This window comes from Biomphalaria glabrata, chromosome 4, assembly GCF_947242115.1.
Source record: "Biomphalaria glabrata chromosome 4, xgBioGlab47.1, whole genome shotgun sequence".
NCBI classification, from domain to species: Eukaryota; Metazoa; Mollusca; class Gastropoda; family Planorbidae; genus Biomphalaria; species Biomphalaria glabrata.
The window spans coordinates 14020981-14028939 of record NC_074714.1 but is presented as its reverse complement, the minus strand read 5'-3'; positions in this window follow the sequence as shown (position 1 = coordinate 14028939).

Below are 7959 nucleotides of genomic sequence, written 5' to 3'. Positions count from 1 at the left end.
TAGGCCTATGTAAGTGCCCCTGCACTGGTCTGTAGGAACAATCAATCGTTCGGTCTGAACGTGTTCCATCTTTACCATACCTTAGTGACTTAGTCTCTTGAACCGTTGGGGCACCACACAAGATCTGTTGACAGTCTTTCTCCATTCCTGTCTTTCTTTCATATTACACATACATATAGCCCACTTGATTGATTTCGTGTTCCAAACATATATATACTGTTGTTTAACCTTTAATTTCCTGGTGTCCATATTTAGAAACCATCGGGCTGGACCCTTTCATTTTCTTTGTCAGTGCCACTTTGGCCGTGTGGGTCATGCCGGGTATCCGCCGTAAAACGGCCATTTAATGAACGTTCTGACAGGGCTCTCTTCCATCTCCGCAAGTGCAATGAACTCGGTTCCATTTGCCAGCCCAAACAGGGGCTGCTTCCCTATTCGTCTCTCTAACGAATGTTTCCACAGGTTGTCGCCACGCTGAGACGGAGGTGTTGCCCGGGCCATACTACTACCACTACGCAAATCAGAAACTGTGGGTCACCAGCAAAGCACTGGACCACTTCGTCCGCCAAGGTCGAATCAGAACTACGACCAAAGGATTTTGGCAGTTGATTGGTGATACCACGTCTCCCTCTCCACCAATCGCCCCTCCCCTTCCTCAATCATCTACTATCATTGTTGGTCTTCATCGGACTTGTGGGCTTTTACTTTTTCTCTGATGACCTCCGGGCACTCTGCTCTTAAAAACTTCCTTTCACTCACTTCCCAGGGCCCAGGATTGGGAAATGGATGTCAAGGGCCTTGACCCAGTGCTCCAAGTCCCACGATAACATCACTTTCCTCGTTTCTGAGGTGACCGATTTTTTTTTAAAAAGGTTGTGATTTGGTGGGTTAGGGTGTGGGGGACACTGTCATTCTAATTGATGTACAGTCTCTTTTAATTGCATTACAACTTCGAATGGTTAGCTCATGCTATTAAACGGATTTTACGAATATGCTGAAAGACTATTCTTTTTTAATAAAATAGAAATTGTTTTTGTCTTTTTTTTTTAATGCTGTTTACGCAATAATGCAATTAAGCGGTGTACAGTTAAAAGCTTTCACGGGGGAGAATTTTTTTTTCGGGGGGGGGGGGGGGGGAAGGGGAAATGTATCTGACATTTTAACTCCAGCGATTAGACCTTCGTATTGTTCCTCTACTGAATACTGTGAAGTTGTAAGACAAGTTGGATGAAATTAAGTTTCCAATTTACCTGATGGCGTTATGCCTATCTTTTTTTTTTAAAAAAAAAAAAGCAGTTCAGGTCAAATGTCAAGGCTAAAAAAAAATGATAAAAAATAATGTTTTTGTTATCATTATTTTTTTCTTCTTTTATTTTTACCCTTTAAAAAAAATCGCTTTATTTTCCGACGCAAAAGTTTCCTTCCCTGTTAATAAGTGGGCCATAAAACAAGGCACAACGTGCGCCCAGGAAAAGAAACTTAATTGGCGCCTCCCCCGCCCCCCATTTTTCATGAACGTCACATAAAAATATAGGCTTTTAAATTATTTTTTTTTTAATAATAATTTAATACAAATAACCCAAGAATGTATTACATCGCTGAAATATCTACAATCATTTTTATGACGCCTCTATACGTGTGGTACACCCTTTGGGGTGGCGTCCGGGGCATTGTGCCCCCCTCCACCCCCCTTTTACGCAACTGTATATACTAGTATATAGTATTAAATACAATTTTCAGTAGTAATAAATACGGAAGCTGGGTCCATTTTATTGACAACAAACAAAGTCTATTTGATTGTTTTCAATTACAGATAGTCTATTTGATAAGTTTCATTTACAGATAGCCATTTGATTTACTAGAAATAAAGAATGTCGGGGTTTTTTTTTGGTCATGTTTTGGATGTTTCTTGAGAATTGAAGATTATTACACCCTATCCCCACCCCCTCATGATGGCCTCATTAGGGTTTGAACCCTGGACCATTATGACGACAGTCCAGACTGCACACAGACTCAGACGACAAAGCAGCCACCCGAGTCTACGTAATTGTCTAAACGTTCATAGGCCATTGGCGTGACAAGAAGTTCAAAAAGTAAACTGTTTTAACTCTTTCTCTCCGTAATTATTTACCACATTCTGGTGGAATCAACGTTGGTATCGTCAGTTAGGAGACAAAGAGTTAAAATACTTTTAACCTTAGACCTAATTAAATTAGAAGAAAATCAATACATTATAAAAGTAACCTGGGACTTTAGAGACAACTTTAGTTCTCAATGTCATGAACTGTTTCTGTGTAATATTTTATTGTCTTGGACTCTCTTTCACTGATTACAAAATCAAACTTTTAAAGGTATTTATTACTAAGCTAAAGTGAAACGTATCTTTCGAAGCGGTAATTTTGAAAAGTACTTTTCTAATGTGAGGTACTCTAGGGAACATGTTTTTAACTCTAAAAGTACATGGTCAGAACAAGATGAACAGAAAAGAGGCAGGTGGACAACGAGTGGGCGTCGCCAATAATCAATGTTAATAAATGTAGGCCTAATACATGTAAATGTAATACAGGAGAAAAAACCCAATGAAACACAGTTAAAAACCAAGTAGGCGTTATATTTTTTTAGGTGGTGTAGTTCTGGGTAATACTAAGGTGTAATACTTGTCTGTTTCTAAATACGATAAACCAGGGCCGGCTTTAGGCATATGGCAAACTACACAGCAGCCTAGGGCCTCTGATTGGAGGGGGGCCTTGCACAGGACAAAGAAATTTTATTAAGAGAAAAAAATTGCAAAGCATAGTTTATATCTCAGGTATTAAGAACTTTTTGGCTCTATATCTACTAGAATGGCTTTATGACACTTTATGTCGAATGTTCAGATCTACTTGTCAAGGCTACACATGCTAGTTTCTTCCTTTTGGTGAAATGTCGAAACGTCAGTTCTTGTCTGGTGATCATGAATCTCCCATGATCAGGGGCGTAGGAATTTGCTATCATTTGCGGGCCCTTGGGCTTGGCTTCTTTTGGGCCCCCCTGAATTTTGAGTAAAATTTAATATACAATAAAAAAAACACTCATTTGGGGGCCCACCTCAAGTGGGGGTCCGGGGGGGGGGGATTTTCAAATTCTCCCTATTCTACCCCACCATAGCTACGCCTCTGTCCATGATGCACGTCATTGCTATCGGTGCAAAGTGAATTGACCTTATTTGTTGATTTAGATACTGATACAGGACGGTTTATAATTGATTGCCAATTTTTCGGTCATAAATTTGTGTTTTTCTATTTGATTAGGGGGCCGCCTATTCGCTTCGCGTATGGCCTCCTATTAACTAAAGCCGTCCCTGGACAAATGATAAGTTAATGTGTTTAACAAATTAGTTAAGTAAAGAAACAATGTATCATTCTTTCTAAAGAAACAAAAATGTATCTAAAACATTTGGCGCAAAAACCATCACGTCACCAAAACGCAGTCACAAAAACGACCACGGCGCCAAAACAGCGTCGCCAAAGCGTCGTGCTTATGCGTTCTGGAGTGGGTGTGTGTGCGTTTTTTGTATTGGCTGTTGCAATTTGCTGTAACCACAGGAAGACCATTAGTTTATAAATATGATAGAACGGTTGAGTTGTAGCCGAAGACTGAGTGGCGGAAGGATGTGTGTTTATTTTAGATTATCCTCAATAAATGACAATCTCCAATATCTATATAGTACTAAATACAACAGGACTACATTGGTATGTTAAAACAAACTCGAGCAATCACTCTCTACACGAGCTTTACAGTGGCCGAGGTTGTACTTTCTATGATAGACTCTTCAATAAAAAATAAAGCGCGTACTATTATTCCGCTATGTTTATTCCTGGTCCGGTATTTAACATTTATTATATATAGTCGTCTGCTTTTAAGACCCAATGCCGGATATTTAGGAGGTAGCAACAAGCTGAAGAAACATTTAAAAAAAAAAATAATGGGGAAGTGGAATGCTGTTGCTCTCTTGAGTTTGAATGAAAATAAATACTTAGCATATCATGCTTCCTCAACCTCTCAAGCTGACACCCCCCCCCCCAACATCAAAGTGTTTGGTTTTGTTCTTCTCGCCAGGTGTCGTTTTTCGCGTGACATCCTTGATGAGGAGGATGGGAAAGATCATACAAATTTTAGATCGCGTATCCGGAACAGGAAAAAAATGACAGTAGTTAATTTTGTATGTGACCATATTTCATTTTTTTTTAACGATCTTTAAGAAAAGCATTCTAAATGTGTCGATCTTTCTTTAAACTAATATTTTTATTGTCAAATGTTTTTCCTTTTTTAAAAAAAATCATTACTTTACATTTCAGTTGAGGCGCGCTTGGCTTCCGAACCGGGGTCCCGGGTTTGAATCCCGGACGACTCTGAGTCCACCAAGTTCTAATAGATCCCTAACATTAATTGAGGAATAGAAAAGGCGTTTGGTTGTTGTGATGGCCACATGACACCCTCATTAACCACGTAAACAGATAATCTTTACATCAGAAATGTTCCGTTAATGAAAAAGTTTGAGAACCACTGATCTTGACTAACAAGAATAAATTTGTGGGATTGGAAATAGTTCTATTTCTTGTTTTAGTTTAGCGCAACTTTCAGTGCACTATGGCTTTTACAATCTCATTGGCCCTTTCTTCTGACGTCTTTCTTTAAAGTACATTCCATCGATTTGGCCCTTTCTCGTTACGTTTTCTCTATAGTACATTCCATCGATTTGGCCCTTTCTCGTTACGTTTTCTCTATAGTACATTCCATCGATTTGGCCCTTTCTCGTTACGTTTTCTCTATTGTACATTCCATCGATTTGGCCCTTTCTCGTTACGTTTTCTCTATAGTACACTTGAGTGATTTGACTCTTTCTTCTGACGTCTTTCTCTAGAGTTCTATTTAAATGGCATTTGTGTGCGCTTTTTAAAATTTCAACTTTTTAATTTCTTTTTGAATCATTCTTCTGTATGTTAATGAAACATAAACGACTGGACCGGACTAGTCTTGTTGCGATAAAACGGATGGCTACTGACCGAGATGAGTTGAGAGCCTTGGTTGCTCGCATTGTTGCAGCGCTCCTAGGACGCAAGCCTCTAACCAAATGAAAATATTGTGGAAACATGACGTACTACTGAATGTTTTTTAAGAAAAAAAAAGATTGCGTTTGTTACTTACTGTGTCAAATAAACAAGATGAACAAATGTAAACCTACTAGTTTAACCTATTAGTAAGTAGATGCGTATGACGTTTTTAATTGTCTCATTAAGAAATCTATAGACCCGCTTGTAGCAATCTATTTATGGTTCGGCGGTTACTCAAAACAAGTGACGCGAAAGAAAAGAAACACAAAAAAAAAAAAGGCGCGGCTTTCCTACATAGAAAAATAAAATACCTCCACTCAAAATCTAAGCTTTCCGACTATGACGTCAAAATGAGCAGACGACGACACCCTTCACCTGGAATCCGGGACTTTGTTTTCGTTGCATGTACTTTAAGGTGAATCTGGGTCACATCTATCCAAGTCAAATATTTAGAGTAGACTAGTCACTTAGGGTTGTAGAGTCCAACCTATAACATTTGATGGTCGTAAATTTTTTATTGATATTTTGGTTTTAATTTATTCTAATTTATATTTATATATATATAGACTTTTAGAAGGAGAGAGAGAGAGAGAGAGAGAGAGAGAGAGAGATAGATAGATAGATAGATAGATAGATAGATAGATAGATAGATTTTGATATAGAGTTATAGAATTTCGGTTGGTTTACTTCAAGGTTTTTTTTCCCCTTATGTAACATTTAACATGTAACAGATTGAAGCTGGCCTGATGACGTCATTAGGCATTAAGAAATGCCTATTGCTAGAAATCTGTTTTTCTGATCCCAACCTTCACTGTCATATACAGGTGTATTAAGGTTGAATCTGGAAACTATTCTAACCCAAGACTTCATTTTTTTTTAAGTTATGCGAATAATCTCCGTGCGACGTTAAGCCTGATATTAAACTTTAAAACAATGAATATTTGTAATTTTTTCATTTTTGTTAAATCTAGCAAGATATAAATTTGTATAGATATTGAAAAAGTGATCAATCTTAAATGTTTAAATGTTTTGTAGAAGTCACATCTGCTATACTTTAATTCATATCAGGGAGGGCCTTAGACAAAGGCAGCCGTCTAGTGCATCCGATCGGTGGAGGCTTCGCACAGGACCAAAAACATTTTGTCTAGGAAAGAAAAGGTGAAACTTGTCCCAAATGTTATTGTTGGTCTACACACATTTTGTAATAAATTGTTTAATTTTATTTTTTTGCTAAATATTTTGTATTTTTCTATTTCATTGGGGGCCACCAAATTCATTTTGCCTAGGGCCTCCAATTATCTAAGGCCGGCCCTGTTCATACCATATCATTCTGGTCAAGATCTTCAGACAACTGGACCAGTATTGTCGACGGTTGTTGACTTGTAGCACCAAACTGCTGATAGACAACTAAATCGCTGTAGGCGTAATATATTTTAACTTGTAAAACTTGAAATAACTTGAGTAACCTCATTTTGATAACATAACTTTTATTGCAATATAAACAAAGTCATCCTGAGATAAAATACAACAAAAATGTAGTAGGAATTTAGTAATAATATATATATATATATAAATAATTCTCTTCTTCCTTCAAGAGTTTGGACGAGAAGCAAGAAGTAAAGGAAAGATCACTCTCTTATTTCTGCAAAATTTTTTTGAGTTTTCAAAATATTTTAATAATTTAAGGATATTTCCATGACTTTTTCGTATATTTTGTTATAAGTTATAAAATGGTTTAATTTAATAATTTACACCTAGAATTAGCGCGGGTCCTTTGAAAGTGCGGGGCACACTGAGGTCACATAGAGGCCTAAAGCCGGCCCTGCAAATAACTACGTATGCTACGCCGTGGGTCGACTTGTACAAAATGTTATTGTGAAAAAAAAATCTAATTCATTATAATAACACGTCTTTTCAGTCTGGCAATATGGAGTCAACTGTCCTAACTTAGATCGCTGAAGAAATGCCGTTTTATCTTGCATCATTCACAACAAATCGCTAACCTCTTCCCATCGTTACCATAGAAACACACACACACACTCCATAACAACAAGGCAGACATATTTATTTCGTACTAGAATCCAGAGATCAATGCGTCACACAATTAGCATGATAATTATATTAACATTCACATCCACTTTTATTTTTTTTAAATCTAGAAGGATGGCCCAGTTCTGGACAGTCACGATGGCCCAGTTGTACATGTTCTGGACTGTCACGATGGCCCAGTTGTACACGTTCTGGACTGTCACGATGGCCCAGTTGTACATGTTTTTTTGGACTGTCACGATGGCCCAGTTGTACACGTTCTGGACAGTCACAATGGCCCAGTTGTACATGTTTTTTTGGACTGTCACGATGGCCCAGTTGTACATGTTCTGGACTGTCACGATGGCCCAGTTGTACACGTTTTGGTCTGTCGCGATGGCCCAGTTGTACACGTTCTGGCCTCAGCTTCAAACCCTGCCGTCCTGGGGGATGGGCTGAGGAAGATCAAGTTTAGATTGAGTGTGCATTATAAAGGAACAAGATGGAACCAACCAAAACTAAGCCGTCTCTGTGTGTTTACCATCTGTGTGTGTGTGTGTGCACTTTAGAAGGTGTTTGTGTATAGTCTGTGCATCTGTGTTTGTGTATGTGTGTGTCTGTATATTCTGTGCCTGAAGGTGAGCCAAGACGTAGGTGACGCTGTGGCCAGACAAACAAATCAATTATTTACAGACGAAGATCTCGGTCATACAATGCGCACTTTCGCGAAGTCATCGGAATTAGTATCCATTCGATCAAAATAAAACTTCTTAATCCGTGGAACAGTCTCTTACATCAATTGAACAATTAGAAGAATAGTCTCAGACACGGGAATAAG